General features: G+C 53.0%; 1 protein-coding gene across 1 annotated transcript in view; it reads left to right on the top strand.

Annotated features, from left to right (window-relative positions):
* The window catches only part of UEVLD (UEV and lactate/malate dehyrogenase domains), a 367733-nt gene that overhangs the window by 1084 nt on the left and 347296 nt on the right, over nt 1-19353 (top strand). The window lies entirely within an intron of this gene.

Below are 19353 nucleotides of genomic sequence, written 5' to 3'. Positions count from 1 at the left end.
TAGGCAACCACTAGCAAATTATGCCCAGTACTTTATGACTATGTTGGCAGAGAGATCGAAAACAAAACAATATACTTTGTACAGAGCAACTAGCAGTAAAGTTGTTACATGGTCATACCAGTGTGTCGCCTGCTGCCCTCCGCCTGCCTACAGTGCGTGTCCCACTTCTGGCCCCTATGTCAGGGCTCTGACCTTCCACACCCTGTGCATTGTGAGCTGCACCCCCTGCCACAGATATGTTCCAAATTCTAAAGGCCTCCTCGCTCTCCATCGCTGCAGAGTAGTCTGACTGCAGCCTTTACCATCTACAGCAACTCCAGTGCTTGTTACTTGTAGCTGGTGTGGGACTCCTCTCCCTTTTGGTGCCTCTGCTTAACCTGTAGATTGACGCTTCTCGGCAGGTCGGAGGCGGGAATGGCCAGTGTGTCCACAGCCTGACCAAAGCTATACACGGACTGTTGGTGTTGCGCTGTCGATGGCTTTGTGCCTCCAAATCTGCTTGTACAGCCTGACAGTGCTGTGGCTGCCTCACATATTTCTTTAACACCGCCTGGGAGTGTCTTAAACACACCTCACACATTTGTCTTTAAAGCACCAGCCTCCTGCCGTACAGCTGCTTGTTTTTACTGCTTCTGTTGCACTTGCAGCTCTGACATTTCCAGCACTTTGAATTCCCAAGCTGGTGAGGTGCCACCACTGTCCTCCGATTGTAATGGTTGTCACCTCTTGTTCTGGCTGAGTCTCCTGGCTGCTCGGAGGGTTCATTTTGCTGCTATGGGTGGGAGCTTTGGAAAACCTGATTGTGCAAATGTGACGGTAATGGCATCCTGGTCATGGGAGGTGTGATGATGGCTGTGCTATTGGTGGTTTAACCTCCTCTTCAGGCATTTTCATCTGCCTGATGTGCAGTTGGATCTTGGGAAGACGTCGACCATAGTGGCCCTGTCCGAGGGAGTGGAAACTACACATTGAGGTAAAACAAGGCGTTGATTCATTTTGGTCTTGGATGTGCTATCATGCATTTTGTATGGATGAACAATGATATAGACCATGTTATTATACCTGGAACAGCTAACCAACCACCACAGATTTGGGGATATAAATACTATCATACAATTTTAGTGATGAACATGTAGACAGGAAGGGATTGTTGCTGCATGGGCATTCTCCGTGTTTACACAACATCCTATTAAGCATGTTCCCTCGAGTTGAGCTGCTTCACATCTGTTGATTTGAGATTATTTTATTTATAGAATGGGGGCGCAGACAAGCACTTGCCTGTTGTGGCGCAAATATGTCAGTGTTGTTGACTTTGGCAATTGCTCGGGTTGAATGTGCACTGAGAGACCTCCTCCATAGGGGTGACGCATGGGTGTGCACTTGGTCCATTGCCTCCTTCTGGAGCATTCTGGCTCGTGGTGGCTACCTTCTCCTTTGTGTGTGAACGCATATCATAATCTTGTGTAAGCGAGGACCTAAACAAATAGTTTCCATTCCTATTGGGATAGGTAGGTTCATGACAGTAAGGGGTAGATACCTCTTATGGATACTTCTGCCTGTAGATATCCCCGGCACCAGGCTGGATCCAGAGAATTTTCTCAACAATGCTTCCATGCACTGACAGCTGGTGCGATGTGGCTTGGAGGTGATTGTATTCCGACCCAGAACTAATGGAGTGGAGCTGCATGTAAGTGCGACCCTTGGACCCTGGTGTTTGTTCCCTTCTTTCTGCACCACAAGATGCTGATCTAGAGCTTCGCTCCAAACTTTGTTGGTTTTACAATGATTTTGTAAAAAAAAATTACATTCAGTGAAAATGTCTCCCCCAAAAGTGATAAGATTCACATTGTGACATGACTTCAGGAAGCAGATGTTCATAATGGACGCACACAATGTGTGCCTTTCTTGCTTGCACTCCGGTCACAACTTTAATTCATGCAAAAAGTGCCCTCGTGCCCCGAAGGCGATCTGGAATCGGGCAGCAAAACTCTCCTTCATCAAACAAGAAGAGGCTGCACTTGAAAAATAGATCCAGCTCCATTTTGTGGGCAATTTGCAATCTAGTTCAAGGATTCGATCCGCATGAAGTCCGGCTCCTGCTCAAAGTCTTCCAGGTAAGTGGAAGATGCACTAGAAGGTTGAGTAGGACTCAACCCCACCCCACCACTTGAAATCAGGTGAGACGTTGTGGGGGTATGAATGAAAGCGTCATAGTCTTCTAGCATCTTTCAACTCCAATTTGGTCCCGGTGTATCATGAATTTCCCAGGCCATTGTCTACCCCACAGCATATTGTGGCCTTCAAACAGTCCATGCTGCAGGTTTTTCAGATGCTTCTGGCTCCCTCTGGTCTGTCTTCAGCACCCATGAGATGCGAGATTCTCAAGTTGGACTTTCGGTGGTGGGCCCTCCCTCAACGCCAACTGACCACCTGAGACCCATGTCCATTCCTCTGCTATTTCATGCTTCCACTCTGGTCCAGGAGCCACACCAGTCCTTTCCATGCCAATGCTGTTTCTGCCAACCCAGAACTTGGTTCTAATGCCTGTATCTTCCCCGAGCTGTCACCAGCTTGCTCCATGTCTACTTTGTGCTATGAGATCACAACAGACGGTAGCTCGTTCCACGCACCAGGACGGTGGTCGGTACATTAAACACTCCCACCATAACCTCCCTCAGCTCAAGTATATGGACAGGAAGTGTGGGGACCCACAGCACCACTCACATGGGGCTCAGCGCACCCCGTCCTTTGGTACTGAAGGCCACTTAGAACAACATGGTGCAACCTTAAAACAATCCACTTATGTAACAAATCAGTTAGACAATACTAGAGCATATAAACTGTTCCCAAATGAACAAATTACTGTTCCTCCTGTTCCAGTTCAGCCTGGGAGTCGCCGTGCCACCGTTTCAGTTTTTTGGCATGCTCCATTGCTGCTTTAGGGGTGGTGAAGATTTTGAAGGCCCCCTCCTGGCCTATCCTCAACCAGGCAGGGTACAGCATGGCATAAGGGATTCCTTCAGACTGTAGGGATTTCTTCACGGTCCTGAACTCTTGTCTAGCCGCCTGCACCGCAACAGTAAAGTCAGGGAAGAATGACAATAAATTCCCCTGATGGACAATTGAGCCCTTTTCCCTGGCCAGTCTCAAAATGGCATTGCAGTCCCTGTAATTTGAAATCCGCACAATAATGTGTCGGGTGGGGTGCCAGGCACAGGTCTCGCTGCCAAGGACCGATCGCCGGCTCAACTATATACATGGTGGACAGCCGTTCAGTACCAAAAATGTCTTTCAGAAGCGTCTCAATGTACGTCTCCATCTTGCCAGTATTGGTGGACTCGGGGAGCCCCGTGATTCGAATATTATTGCGTCGCGACCTCGCCTCCAAGTCTTCGTTCTTCGCTTGGATTAGCGCCAGGATATTGTCCATATTCAATATCTTGTTGGCAACCTCACTTAGACCATCTTCCATCGTGGATACCCATTGTTCCAGCTCACCCATCCTCGTGTTCTGTTTTTCTATCTGCGACGACATATGGTCTAGTATTTGATGGCAGACATATTTCCCTCTATGGCTTGTAAGCTCTTCTTCATGGCCACCAGTGTAGTTTCCAACGTGGAAGGGCCCTCGTTCTGAACATCCGCCTCAGAGTCTGAGGCTGCCTTTTGCTGCGCCTTATATGAATTACGCGCCTCAAACGTGAGACGTGGTTGTGATCTGTCCGTCTTCCCTATCTCTGATCCTGGGCCGGGGTAGCAAGGCACGCAAGGGCACGGTGAACCTTACAGTGTGGTCAGACAGAATAGTAGCGCTCACCTTCGCAAGCACGTCGAAAATACCCCAAAGCGGAGGAGCCTAGCGCGCAACCAAGATGGCCGCGTAGGTGCGAGGCTCCCGAGGACCTCCGCAACCTCCTACGATTATCCTGAAATTATCCTGCCCTGGATGAGGGGACTATGTTGGTGAACCTGAGCTGAGGTGGCACCCGTTTCCCGCTTCCGAATCGGACCTCGGACACCGGAGTGAGCACCGATTGAGGTTTGCGGCCTTCCCCTCGCCGGACCCCGGATTTGCGCTGTGGGGTGATCCAGTGACAAAGTGAACAACAGCGGCAGGCAGGGCCTGGCGACTCGCGTACCCCGCACTTTCGCTTTCGCTTTCACACCCCCTTGTCGTCTCTGCGAGGTTGGGTCGCGGAGCCCTTGGTGTTGATGTGGCCTTGCTGGGAGACCCTGCCTGCCTGCAGGCTGTGATCCACCCCGCTGCTTTGAGGGGGCCCCCCCCCGGAGCTCGTGGCCCTGCTTTCCTGCCCTACACGACGTGGCTGGTGCGACTGGGAGACTGGTGGCCATGGCCACGAAACAAGATGGAGACCGGGCAAAGACCAAATCGACCCGGCGTGGCGCCGTCCATCAGGCTAACAGTATGGACCGCTATACCCTCCAGAAGGGATCTCCCGATGGACCGCGCAAGTCCCCTGAGAGCCCTCCTGATGCCCCAGACCTGCCCGCAGATCTGACTCTGCGAGATGTCATGGGCGCCATTGCCGAGATGAAGGCCTCGGTGGGCCAGCGGTTTGATACACTGGCGCAGAAGATCGACTCGGTCCTCGTGGATGTTGGCCTGGTGAGGGCCGATCTTTCCAAAACCAACGACCGAGTGGATTCTTTGGCCCACACCGCATCGGGCCTAACGACAGATGTGGCGGCCTTGCAAACAGAGGTGCGCCGGCTTAGTCAGGCGAGTGCGCTTATGGATCGACGCCTGGAGGACTCCGAGAGTCGGACACGGAGGAACAACATCCGCATTATCGGGGTGCCCGAGGGACGCGAGGAGGCGGCGGCGGATCTCTTTGTGGAGGACCTGATTGCTACCCATCTCCAGCTACGGGGGCTGAGCAAACTCTTCGCTGTGGAGAGGGCCCACAGGGTTCCCGGGGGAAGGCCGGATTTTCAATTTTCGGGACAGAGATGCTATCCTACAAACCTTCAGACTGCATGGACCGGTCAAGCTTGACAATATGGAGGTTAATTTTTATCCTGATTTCACCCCAGCAGTCCAGAAGTAGAGACTGAGCTTCCTAGGCGTCAAGCGCCGTCTTCGGGACCTAAATCTCAAATACGCCATGCTCTTCCCAGCCAAGCTGCGAGTGGAGGTGGATGGTCGCACACACTTCTTTGATCGTCCCGAAGCGGCCGGGGACTGGCTGGATACTCTGCCCGGGGATCGTGATCGGGGGGGCGGGGGGGGGCGGCGGGGGGAGACGGCACGCTGAATCGGGACTGAGGGTCTAATATTGGGCCTCACTCTGGACGAAAATGATGCCACTTTCGATTCTGCGTCAGTTTTTGTAAGTTCCCCTCCTATGGAGGTTGTGTTGGGTCTATTGGGGGTTCTCCCTCCTCCTCTGGGGGGTCTAGTTAGTCTAACTATATATGGGGCGACAGGCACACTGCACGTTGGGGGGGCTGTTCGGGCTCATGCAGGGGTGCAGGGAGGGGGGAGTTCTGTTGGGGTGGGTGGGTAGGGATGGGGTGTTGTTCGTTTTTATCACAAGGCAAACTTATTTTTGTGTTAGTTCTAAAGTGCTCTCCGGGGGACGAATGATGGCTTCTGTATATGATGGGGGGTAGGGAATTAACTTTGTTGTCTTGGAATGTGAATGGACTGGGGGACAGGATCAAACGAGGTGTGGTCCTGCAGTTTTTGAAGCGAATCTCGCCCGATGTGGTCTTTCTGCAGGAGACACACCTCATTGGCAACTCCTTCTGCGCCATGAATCGGCGTGGCTATCGCCTAGTGGCTCACTCGGGCTTCACGTCTGGCTCAAGGGGTGTGGGCATCATGGTGAAGAACTCGCTCCCGTTGGAGATTGATGAGGTGCTCCACGATGACAGGGGACGTTACACGGTCTTGGTGGGAAGACTGGAGGGCAAAGTGGTTGTCTTAGTGTCAGTATACATCCCACCGGGGCTGCAGTCGACCACCTTTGCGGACCTTGGGCGCCTTCTCCTTGGCCTTCCGGGGGGGCTTTTAGTTGTGGGGGGGGGATTTTAATGCGGTGGTATCTGGGACTGTGGATCGTCACCCCCCTAGGGACCTCCCCCGGGCACAGGCGTGGCTGCCCGGCCTCTTGGATACATTTGGATTAGTGGACTGCTGGCGTTTAAAACACCCCACGCAGCTGCAGTACACTTTCCACTCGGGAGCCCATAGTAGTCTCTCACGACTAGACTATGTCCTTGTCCCGGCGGCCTATGTTGGGAGGGTGGGAGAGGTGCGCCACTTGCCACGGGGTATTTCGGACCACTCCCCGCTCCTACTACACTTTGATGTCTTTCCGAAGGGTGAGGGTAGGGTGGTCCCAATCAATCCTTGGTACCTGCGCGACCCCACCATTCGCGCTGAATTGATTAAATCCCTTCAGCGATATTTTGATGAGAATGTGGGGTCCGTGCCTTCGGCTGTACCACTGTGGGAGGCCTTCAATACAGTACTTCGAGGGGAGGCCCTATCCCTTATTTCCCACGCCCGGAGGCGCGAGCGGGAAAAGGTGACCCGGATGGAGGCTGAAATAGCCGAGTTGGAGGGTAATCTAGAAGGTGGGGTGACGGATGCCGCATTACATGTTCTCCAACTCAAGCAAGCGGCCTATAGGGCCCTCGTCACGGAGGCGGCCAGGGGCCTCAGTAGCGAGCAACAGGGGCGACTGTATGATGTGGCTGATAAGGCTGGTAAACTGATAGCGTGGTTGGACAAAAAAGAGAGAGCGAATCGTGTGGTCCCGCTGATTGAGAAAACGGATGGTGTGTGTGTAACTGAGCCAGAAGAAATCGTCTCCTGTTTCGCGGATTATTTCCGTGGGGTGTATTCCCCGGTGTCTCCCTGCTCGGAAGAGGATTCCCGTGCCCTGCTCAGGGATATCGCGCTGCCGTCCCTTTCCGGGGCTGACAGGGTGTCACTGGACGCAGCTCCCACCTCCGACGAAATCGCCCTCGCCATACGCTCGGTCGCTTCCGGCAAGGCCATGGGTCCGAATGGTCTCCCTATCGAGTTGTACAAGTTGCGACCGGATACGCTGGCGCCCCACCTCCGGGCTATGTTCCTGGCGGCACACTCGGTGGGCTCCCTCCCGCTGGACCAGCGTCTGGCTACAATCGTGGTCATCCACAAGGAGGGGAGACCTCGGGACCGGGTTACATCCTATCGGCCCATTTCGCTACTGAATGCGGAGCCCAAGATTCTCGCCAAGGTACTGGCCAATCGGCTGGTCGGCGTGGTGGGCGATTTGGTTCATCAGGACCAGTCCGGCTTTATTCCCCATCGCAACACAGCCCTTAATTTGCGGCGTTTGCACGGTGTGCTCGCACGTGTCCCGTTCATACGGGAGCCGGCCATTTTGGCGTCCTTAGACGCCACCATGGCGTTTGACACGCTTGAATGGCCATACATCTTGGCGATGCTTGCGAAGTTTGGATTTGGCCCGGGGTTCATCAGTTGGGTCAAATTGCTGTATTCGGGCCCATTGGCGCAGGTGGTGGTGAACGGAAGGGTATCGGCTCTGTTCGAGCTGGGCCGGGGCACACGGCAGGGCTGCCCCTTATCGCCGCTCCTCTTTGCACTTGCCTTGGAGCCCCTGGCGGAGTGGCTGCTGTGGGAGCCTTCCATCCGTGGTCTCCGCTGGACCCCCGAGTATGAGGACCGCGTATCCCTATACGCTGATGACATCCTCTTGTACCTAGCTTCCCCACGTAAATCACTCATAGTACTGGTTGATGTTTTGCACTCATTCGGTCGTAACTCCGGTCTTGTCATCAACTGGGCTAAATCGTGTGTGTATGTTCTCTCCGGGGAGGCTCCTATCCTCCCGCGGGGCTGTCCGATCCAGGTCGCCCCGCAGGGATTCAGGTACCTGGGTGTCTTCATTACTCTGGACCCGGAGGCCCGGTATGATCGGAACTTGCTTCCCCCCCTCCAGCGTCTGAAAGAGGATGTCGCGCGCTGGCGGCGCTTGCCGCTTTCGCCGCTCGGCCGGGCGGCATTGTTTAAAATGATGTCGCTGCCGCGTTTCCTGTACGCGTTGCAGAACACTATGGACCTCGTCCCAGCGCGCTACTTCCGCGAGGTGGAGAGTTTGCAACGCCGCCTGTTCTGGGACGGGAGGCCACGTATTGCCCTGGCGAAGCTGACGCTCCCATGGTATGACGGGGGGATTGCCCTCCCAGATATTAAACGGTACTATTGGGCCTCCCAGCTAGCTGCGATTAATCAGGGCCTATATGGGCCCGCCTTAAACCCGGCATTTGAAATGGATAGGATGCTACTTCCAGGTGGTGACCATAATCGAGCGCTCTACTCTAGCGCACCCGACGCTCGCTTAACGGGCCCCACGCGTGTCATGGTGCGAGTGTGGCACGCGGCCAATGCAGCTATGGGGTGGAAGGACCGTTTGACCCGGGCGTCACCACTATACGCGTCTGAGCGGTTGGGCTCCTTGTGGACCTCGAAGGGCTTTGAGAAGTGGGACATAATAGGCATTAGCAAAGTGGGGGATCTCTGGACGAAGGGAGGATTTAAAACGTTCGAGATGCTGCAGACGGAATTTCAGTTACAGGGCAGCGAGTACTTTCGGTATTTGCAGGTCCGTCATGCACTGGGCTCCGTCTTTCCGGACGTTGCCTCCATCCCGGAGTGTTCCCCCCTGGAGGATAGAGTGCTGGATGGACACATCCCGGACAGCACGATCTCACTGATCTACAAAAAACTGATCAACGACCGCTCAGGCTTGTTGACGGCCCTTCGTGAGGCTTGGGTAGCCGATGGGCTGGAGCTGGACGACGAGGACTGGATCTCCGCGGTGGCCTCCCCGAAAGAGGTGGCCATACCGGCTCGCCTTCGTTTCGTCCAGCTCAAGATACTCCACAGGGTCTACATGACCGGGCCAAAGCTCCTGCGTATGGGCTATGCTGAGGACGGTTTGTGTAAACGTGGGTGTGGTGTGTTGGGGACTTTTCTGCATATCTTGTGGGAGTGCCCGGAGGTGGAGGGGTTCTGGCGTGGTGTGCATGAGGTGCTGCGAGTGGTTACGCATGTGGCGCTGTTGCCCGAAGCGAGGAGATGCCTGTTGAATGTGTGGGAACCTACCGATTACTCGGTGCCGCAGACGTGGTGGGTGACTCTGGGGTATATGGTTGCCAAGCGTGATATTGCTCAACTGTGGGGATCCCAGAGGCCCCCGACTGTCTCGGCCTAGAAGGAACATATGGATTGGTGCATGTTTCGGGAAAAGGTGGTGTATGTGGCGAGAGGTAAGCCTGTGACATGGGTGAAAGTATGGGGCCCCTGGAACGCCTACCGCGGGGGAATCTGTGCTCCACCGTTATTGCCTGATCCGTCGCCGGCCCCGTCCCCTTAGCCAACTCATCCTCCCGGTACCTGGGCATTAGGTGTACCCAGCCCTAGTTCTGATCTCTCCCCCCTCTTGAGATTCCTATGGATGGCTAGGATCCCCCCTCTAGGGGAGCACGTGTTGCTATTTCCAATTGAGGATTGCCTTGTGGGTTTGTTTGTATTTGTCGTTCTTTAAGTTTAAAATGGAACCGTATAGTGGGGTCTGGATAGTGTGGCTCGCAACGATGTTACCTCCTGTGCATGCTCAGCCGCAGCACCATGTGTTTATAAATGTATATCGTATGCTCCTTTCATTGCTAGCGGCCGGCCGGAAGGTTGTAGGCCCATATTTGTATATTTTTGAGTCTTGTAATAAACCATTTAAAAAAAAAAAAAAAAAAAAAGAAAATACCCCAAAGCAGTGCACAGTCAGTCACACGAGGCCTCTCCCCCAGTCAATCCCACGGCGGCAGGTGCACCTCGCACCAGTTTGTGCCTCACACCCCACACGTCCTGTAGCAGATTTAGCATAGGTATCCATGCCAGGCTCTAGTTTAGGTAGTGACTCATGCAGCAGTTCTCTGGCACTGGACCAGCCAGTGTACACCACAGCGCCAGGCCAGTCTCCGTAAGGCTCCGCGGGCACTCAGGGCAGATGCAGCATGATCCGTGGGCCCTAGTGCGCCAGGCAGGGGTGCCAGGTCCGAGGACTACGCCAGCCTATAACCTATCGATAATTAGGCCCGATGTGGAAGGCCTCGCAGGGATCCACCATTTGTTAGGCTGGTGGAAAGCCCGCGTCCAACGCTCAGGCAACCAGCCATTAGCTCTGCAGGCCGCGACCCCGCACCTTGGCCCACACCTGCCTCCGCTGCTACGGACCAGGCTGAGCCGCGCCCTGCTCTCCCTGGTGCCTCCAGTCGTCCGCGGGGGCCGTCTGGTGCACTCAGCTGGGCTGGGTGGTTCAACCGCTTTCCACCGCTCTCCCGGGGACTGGTCGCGGCCTCCAGACCGGGTCCCAGCCCCCACAGCGCCTCCGACTCTCCAAAGCCAGCGGGAGTATCAGTACCGGCAGCCACCCGCAGCGTCCATCAGACGTGCCTCCGATCCGGGTTACAGAGCACAAACCCCGCAGACCTCCGGATTGCGCTGCATTCCGTTATCCGATACAGGTAGCGCCATGTTGTCTGCACACCAGCCGATCGCCTCGCTGCCAAATCTCATGCAGCCAAGGTGAAACTATGCCACAATACCGCCGGCGGGAGCAGGAATGTATCGCCTCACAGGTCGTTCAGTCTCCCATCTGCAAAGGAGCATTTAGGTGGCTGATTTTTGACGGATATCGGCTCCGCCGGGCAAAGCTACATCAAGCTGCAGCCATCTTGCCAGGCGCCCTCTAGCGACCCAAACAATCCGTCAAGCTTATGGCTGCTCAACATGCAATGCCGCGACGATCGTGGTCCCTTGTCAGTAGGAAGATCCCCAGAGCAGTCACCGAATCGGAGGTCATCGTTATACTCCAAGTCGTTAAGCCATTCGGGTAAGTTGAAGGCCCACAAGAAGAAAAAGAAGTAGAAGCATGCTTTCACTTCACCTCATCTGTCAGCTGACGAGATGGAGCATCGCCACTCAATGGTGGCTCTGCGGTTGAGCCAGCACCTGGGTCAGCTCCACACCTCTCTGAGTTTCGAGGAGACTAAGCGACCCCCGCCCCATTGAAAGAATTTTATGAGGGCATGCACCTCATATTTGGGTGGCCTTTTGCCTGTGGTGCACCTACGGGCTCTTAGGGTTTAGGAGGGACCCCTACTCGATCCATACCGGTGGCTCAGGTGCCAGTCGGGCTCCAGGAACCCACAGATGAATCTGGATCGGTACCGGTCAAGCCACCTCAACATTCCCCGACCCCGATCCAGAGTTGGCTCCCAGCGGCGCCATCCCCATGTTCATACCCAACTCCCACACAGAGCCAGAGGGGCATCGTCCAATGCCGGCTTCTTCTGGAGTCATGTCTTCCAGGCCAAAGCCTGAGCCCCAGTCTTATGGGCTAGGACTCTGGGAGGCATGGAAGGGGGTTGCTGGACCCTGAGAAGAACAAATGGACTGGTGTGAGAATCTGGGTGAAGCCTGGATACTTGCATGGTTTCTCCCCTACCATGTCTACAGAGGAGGGAGCTTCCTTTGTAGTGGTGGTGTGGAGGGCATCTGAGGTCCTGGACATTATCTTGCCCTCAGTGGCAGTAAAGACTAAGGTCTTGATGGAAGTGCTTCAGCCGGGAGTGTCCCCATCAGGCCTGCTTCTCCCTTTCAATGAGGCACTTACTGACGTCCTTCTTGGGACTTGGTCCAAGCCCAACACAGGGGCTCCTGTGAACAGGACGAGTGACCACTTCCACCTTGCTCCAGGAGACCCAAATGTCCTCACCTAATACTGTGCACTGTAGAGCTTGGTGGTCCAAGCCTCAGGGTCCCATGTACATCCTGACATATTCCCTACCGCTTCCCCAGACAGGGAATCTAAGAGGCTGGAAAATCTTGGGAAGAAGTTTTCTTTCACCAGCCTGGCACTGCAGTCTGTGAACACCACATGCCTTTTGGGCCGCTATTCCCACTCCCTGTGAGATACGGTTGCGCAGATGCTGCCAATGGTCCTGGAGGTGGCCCGGGCCATGCTCTCCCAGGGTGTTGCCGATGGGAGGTGTAGGAAGGTAGGATCTGCTTCCATGGTTACCCTTACTTTTTGATGATATCAGTAGGTTTTTGACCTAGTCCGACTGGGATCCTGCTAATCAGGACACTAGTCACAGTGCTTTCGCCCTTAAATTGTCCATGGTATGTACTTTTGTACATCCACATTTGGCTACTGGTGTACCCTTGTAAGTCCCTAGTATAAGGTACCCAGTGCATAGGTAGACCAGGGGCCTCCAATGGGCTGCAGCATGTATTGTGTCATCCATGGGAGTCCACTTAAACTTTAACTACAGGCCTGTCATTGCTGCCTGTGTGAGTTGGTGCTTGCCCCTCTCACGACGGATATAAGTTTCCTTATATCTGAGGTCACTGCACTTAAAACCTATAAGTCAGCCCTATGGCAGGCTCTTCAGTCCTGAGGGTAGGGTGATTGGTTAGAAGTGTGAGGGTGCTCCTGTATGAGCAGGACACCCCTACAAACTCCGAAGTAGATTCTCCAGGCTTTGTTAGTGCGGTCAGCCATTGTAATACATATAGTGGACATCAGTCATTATGAGATGTCTAACTATATAGTGGCTAGAGTAGACCAAACCCGGTCATGTTTTCTATCAAACATGGTGGAATCATACCCCAACATGGATCCCAGTCTTGGAAGTATGATCCCATGTACTGGGGGCTCCCTTGGGAACTCCCCTGTACTCCCGGTAACAGCCTTTCAGCGTTTGCCAGCAAGCTAGTGCTGCTGCCCACCATAGAGATAATTCTGCCATCCTGCTGCTGAGCCAAGCTTGAGCAGGGGAAGGTTGAAAAATAGGTTTCCTGTCACAGGGAGGTGCTACCACTTCCCAGACAGTACTTAGTGAATTGAGCTGGGGTGGAGGCACTTGCCAGCGCCACCAGATTGCTTTGAAGGACACATTTGGTGCTCTCCTTGCATACTCCAGTTCAGGGAGCCCTTGGCTTCTGTTCTGGTGCGAAACTGGACAAAGGACATGAGAGTATCCTCCCCTCTGTCCAGCCCCTCCTCTGGGAGGGACCCCTGAGTTGTTCTAACTCTTTCCTAAGGGTACTTAAAGGCTTACCTGTGGGTGGGTCCTTAGATTCGTCGTGGGACAAGACTCAAGCCCGAAACTATGTTCATCTTCACTTGGACTTTGTTGGACTTTGACTGGAACGGAGACTGCACCAAGGAAGACTCCTACTGCTCCTGGTCTCGCTGTTCTTCACCGTCTTCTTTGTCGTCTGTGTCTGTGCTTCTGCCAGGTTCTTCCATAGACCTCTGGCCATCAAGGACACCCGAAGAAATCTCCCTTGGAGTGAAGGAGTCACTCCCCTGCATCTGCAGGCACCACAACAAAGCTGACTGGTCTGCTGCTCCTGTTGATCTAAGGATTTCCCGGGGCTCAGAAACACAGGTGGTGGGTCTGCAACTTTCTCGAGGCATGACCTGTCCTCTTTGCAATTTTGAGGCCAGTATCTCACCTTGGAACCACTGGGACCAAACCCCTGTGCACTGCGTTGTGTTGCTGTTGCCAAGGTTTGTTAACTCTGCACTTTGGAAATCTTCAGGCTACAAGAAGCTCCAGAATCTCTTCCCTCCACGATCAGCGTCCTCACTGCATCCTCTGCACCTTAGGCCTTCATCTTTGGAGAGCTGCTCGAGGTTCTCTTGCAACTGTGCCTTTGGCCCCTGGGTCCTCCTGAGGGTCTTCTACTGCTTCAGTAGGCTCCCCTGCTTGCTCAGGCCTTCTCTGACTCTCCTCATGTTGGTGAGTCCCTTGGGCCTTGCTGGTCCCAACATTGCTCTGTCTTCGCCTTCCACGCCAAATGTGGCTACCAGGGTTAGTTGGTGCTCCCAACCACTTAGTCACTTAAATCCGACATAAGACAGCTCGTTTGGCTCTGGGTCTTCCTCAGCATCACCTGGTCCTCACAGCTGCAACAACAAGGTGACTGTTGACTCTTCTGAACCTCCGACATTAGTAGGCATTGTGTCTCCGTGCCTCCCGGTCACCTCCGAGTGGCAAAGACTCTGTCCCCTCTCCTTGCAGGTTCTTCACTTCCAGAATCCACCCTTGGATTTCACCGGACTTCTTCACTGTCTTCTCCAGAGGCATTTTCTTTTGAAGTCTTCTATTGTCGTCTACAGAGTTTTCTGACATCTCTTCACGCCTATGCACCTGGCTTCTCTGTTGTAGGTAACCTGGATCCTGGGGCATCCACTGGTGGGGTGGCTATCCAACCTTCGGTCCTCCAAGGGTCCTTCTGCGAGGGTCCTTCTGCAAAACTGCAGCCGCGACTTCTCCACTGACTTCCATTGGGCATGTGGCTGTGTTCCCACTCTGTACACAGCCTCCATGGGCATTCTGGGTACTTACCTTGGGTGGTTCCTTGTGTCCCTGGCTGCTCTGGGTCTTCAGTCCAAGTCCTGTTCTGCTTTGAAGTTCACATTCCACTTTTTTAATTTATGGTTTGGTCTCCCCCTGGAGACCACTCTATTTTGTGCTACTTACCTAATTGCATTTGAAGTATTCTTGTGTATTGTGTTGATATGTTCTAGTATGACATATAAAAATGTGTTAGTGAGAGTTGTGTAATAAATAGAAGTATTTGTTTATATAACACTGTGTGGTTCGTTTTCATTTAACTTACACTACGGATTAAACTAGTAAAACAAGCTGCTTAAAACTCCTTCAGGATAAGCCTGAAGGCTGCTCTCCACAGCTACCACTTTGAAAGCTTTCTATGGTTATCAAAAACCACTAAAATCTCCATATGGGTTGCCTGGATTAGTGCAAGGTGCACCCCTTGAATAAGTGTGCACCATATACTAAGCTAGTCTCCTGCAGGAGGAATGCATTTAAGTTCACCATCCACTGTGGACTAGACACCACCGACTAATTAGGCAGAGCGGTTTCGTCGACAGTGTCCATGCGACATCACGCCTGATTGAGGACTACTGGTTTTCTTGGTGTGTTTAGTCCTCACACATGGTCATGCCCTTTGATGGCTCCTGTCTCTTCGGAGACAAGGCGAATTTGACACTGCAGCGCTTTGAGGACACAAGGGCAGCAGAAAGGTCCTTGGATGTTTCTATGGCCCCTTGTCACCCTCAATTTGCCTTTCACTCCTTTCATGGCCACAGAAGGAGCGTATAACTACATCTTTACCCACCCAGTCACTGCAGCATGCAAGCTTTCCAGTCTCTGCATGGACACGGTTCCTACTGGCCCCGTTGATCGTGTGGCAAGCGGTCAGGTCGGGTCAGTCCACCAAGCCCCCAGCAGCCTTCAAAACCTCCTAGCCTACCCATTTACCATCATAGGTACCCAGTGGGCAGCAGGATTCTCCATTGTCTACCCCGCTGGCAGTCCATAACATCGGACAGGTGAGTTCTGCAGATTGTCCAGAGGGGCTAATTTCTCTCCTTCGAGACTACACCTCCCTCGAAGCCACCTACTTATGACAGGCTGACAGAGTACCATCAATCTCTTCTCCGCCAGGAAGTGACTGCCCTTTTGGCCAAAGGAGGCATAGAGTGAGTGCCAATGACAGAAGTAGGTCATCGTTGGTATACCTGCTACTTTCTGGTGCTCAAGAAGACGGAAGCATTTGTCCTATCCTCAACCTGTGCTCTCTCAATATCTTCCTCAAGAAGGAGAAATTCAAGGCTCTCACTCTTGCTCAGGTCCTGTCTGCCCTGGACTCTAGAGACTAGATGGTGGCGTTGGACTTCCAGGATGCATACTTCCACATTCCTGTCTTGCCTGCCCACAGGCGTTAACCTGCGGTTCACAGTGGGCCACGAGCATTTTCAGTTCGCTGTGCTCCCTTTTGGCCTCTCCAGTGTCCATCGGGTGATCACCAAGTGATGGCGGTGGTTGCAGCTGATCTGGGTGGCCAATCTTTCCCTATCTCGACGACTGGTTTTTGAAGGCGGGCTTTCTCCAGCCTGTGGTCTCCCACCTCCAGACTATGGCGGACCTCATGCATTCACTGGGGTTCACTATAAAAGTGCCAAAGTCACACTTGACTCCATATCAGTTGTTCCCTTTCATCAGAGCTGTTATGGACACATTGCAGTTTTGGGGCCTATCCTCCCGAACGGTGAGTCCGGGATATTCAGGCTTTGATACCGATGTTACAGCCTCTATCCTGGATTTCGGTGAGACTGACTAAGGCTGCTGGGCCTCATGGCATCCAGCTTGTGACACATGCCTGTTGGCATATGGGGAGCTGCAGTGGGACCTGAAATTCCAGTGGGTGCAGCATCAGGTAAATCTCCCCAACATGGTCCAGATCTCAGAGGGAACTGCAAAGGACCTGGTGATGGCTTACGAACCGCGATTGGGTCTGCAGCAAACCCCTCTCCCTTCACCAACCAGATCTGACTTTAGTGACAGATGCATCACTCCTGGGATGGGGCTGCCATCTGGACAGGTGGAGATCTGAGGATTCTGGTCTTGGACGGAATCCGGGCTCCATCAACCTGTTGGATCCCCGAGCGATCAGATTGACATTGAAAGCCTTTCTACCCTCCATCCAGGGAAGGGTAGTGCAAGTGTTCACAGACAACACTAATGCCATGCGATACTGCAACAAGCAGGGTGGGGTGAGGTTATGGATCCTTTGTTAGGAGCCCCTTCCTCTCTGGACAAGACTGGAACAGCAGGGCAAAACCCTGGTGGTTCAACATCTGGTGGGGTCTCTGAATGGCAGAACGGGCAAACTCAGCCAAAGATGCCTACCGGATCATGAATGGCATCTCTATCCAGAGGTGGTGCAAGGTCTCTTTCAGCAGTGGGGAAAGCCTTGGGTAGGTCTGTTCACCACCTAGGAGAATGTGTGCTGGACTTTCCAAGGTGGTTGTCGCTCACAGAGACTTTTCATCTCTAGTGGGGCTCAGGCCTCCTGTACGCCTTTCCGTCCATACCACTCCTGCCCAGAGTTCTCAAGAAGATCAGGAACGACTGGACCCAAATCATCCTTGTGGACTGTATTGGGTATGGCGAGTCTGGTATCTGGATCTGTTGAGCATGGCAGACTGCCCCTTCGGGAGGATATTCTGTCACCAGGTGCCGCCCGTTCAGGTAAGAGTGGTAGGACGGTGTGGGGGGGAGGGGGAGTCGACAGACGACAAGGGAAACTTTAATAAAAGAAAACAAAAACCACTTACCTTGCGCTCGCCTTATCGGTGATGCAGCGAGCGCAAAATAAGTATTTTTTGTATTTTTTTAAGTTTCCCTTGTCGTATGCCGACTGCCAACCATGCCCCATTGCTCTTACCTACATGACCCGTGCCTGTCTGTCACAGCAGCAGGGAGGGTTCTCCACCCAAACCTGTCAATGCTATGCCTTCTTGCCCAGAGATTGAGCAGCAACAGTTGACCGCTTTTGACCTTCCACCCGAAGTCTGTAACGTTATCCTGGTAGCCAGACGTCCCTCTACCAAGAAGGTTCACACCTGCCGTTGGGCAACATTTGTGGCATGTTGTACAGAAAGACACATTGATCCCCTTTCTGTCCTCCTCTCACAGGTTCTCCTGTTTGTTCTTTCACTTGCCCAGAAGGCTCTGCTCTGGGCACTGTGAAGGGATACCTTTCTGCTATGTCAGCTTCTCTTTGATTGCGTGGCCAACCTTCCCTTTTCAATCCCCTATTGTACATAGGTTTTTGAAAGGCTTACAACATAAGTTTACTCCCACTTCTTTCATTATGTCCCAGTGGGACCTCAATTTCGTCCTCACTTTCCTTATATGTGCTCCCTTTGAGCCTCTTCACAATTGTCCACTCAGATCCTTATCATCAAGACGGCCTTTCTCATGCCTGTAGGGTCAGTGGGATTCATGCCTTGTCGTCCAAGCCTCTTTACCTGAACATCTACCCAGACATACTGGTGCTTCGTACGGGGGCTTCTTTTCTTCCGAAAGTGGTATCTCCATTTCCCGTAGGCCAAACCATCACTCAGCCTACTTTTTATGCAACGGCTCATCCCTCCAAGGAAGAGGAGAGACTTTACTGTCTGGACCCAAAAGAGCATTGTTGTTCTACCTTGACCGCACAAAAGAGTTCCAAGTGGATGACTAACTCTTCGTGGGATATGTTGGCACAAACATCGGACAGGTTTTGCTGAAGAAGACCATCCCCCGATGGATCGTGTTCGTTGTAAAGATCTGATATGCTGGACCCTGGACCCGATGGACATTTCCTAGTACTATTCCTTCATTGGTATACTCCAGTTGGGGGGAGTGGTAGTTTTACGAGATCGCTTGTTCAGTTCACGGGTAGATTTGGGAAACACTCCACAATTACACAATACACCATCAGCAAAACCATCACATGATTAACACACAAGAGACAGCCATGACTTTGCAATACATTCTGAGGGACCACATGGCAGGACACTTCGAGCTTATTACTGCTGATTATTAGTCTAAATACCAGGGGCCTTAACCCCTTGAGTGCCCGCCCCTTTCCCCGCCCTGTGCCGGGCGTTTCATTAGCGGGCGGGGTTTATGACGAGCTGGTCTCGTCATGGGCACAGCGCAACCGTGGCCCATGACGAGACCAGCTCGTCATGGGCACTCAAGAGGTTAACGCTCCAGTGAAATGTAGCTCAGTGCTTTGCTTACTCAGGCACTCCTGTTACATATGTCTCCTCCAGGAGATTAACCTACTCCGGAAGGGTTGCCTTCGGTCCCGTTGGCTCACACAACAACTTTTGTCGCCTGGCCCGGAAAAGAAGGAGAGAATTGCTGTGCTATTAGCCAACAAATGTCAAGGCATATTCCTCTCCACAATCGCAGAAATACTGGGTATCCAGTATATGATATATTGTTAATCATGGTCACCCCACATGCCAAAATACGTTTGGGGGGGACGTCAATATGGCAATGGACACAGAGCTCGATCGCTTGACGCAGAGGGTGGGTCAAGAGGCAGCCCTTTCAGCGGCTGGGCACACATGGCTAAGAGAGCTGAGACTAACAGACATGTGGTGCATGCAGCACGCCACTAGTAAGAATTTAAGAATTACACATTTTTCTCTGCAGCAGATCAGACCTATGCCACATTAGATTACTATCTTGGCACAAGGCAGCTCCATACACAAGTTCAACGGGTGTATATGGGGGTCATAGTGCTGTCAGATCACGCCCCAGTCTTACTTCCCTTACATGACAGAGATGTCTCCCCACGTCAGGGTCACTGCAGGTTGAACAATCACCTTCTGAAATGGCCAGATGTTCTTGCCTCCGTTCGCACTCGAAGAG

This window comes from Triturus cristatus, chromosome 3_2 (assembly GCF_964204655.1).
Source record: "Triturus cristatus chromosome 3_2, aTriCri1.1, whole genome shotgun sequence".
In the NCBI taxonomy this organism is placed as follows: Eukaryota; Metazoa; Chordata; class Amphibia; order Caudata; family Salamandridae; genus Triturus; species Triturus cristatus.
The sequence above is the reverse complement of the archived record's forward strand: the minus strand, read 5'-3'. Positions and strand labels throughout refer to the sequence as shown.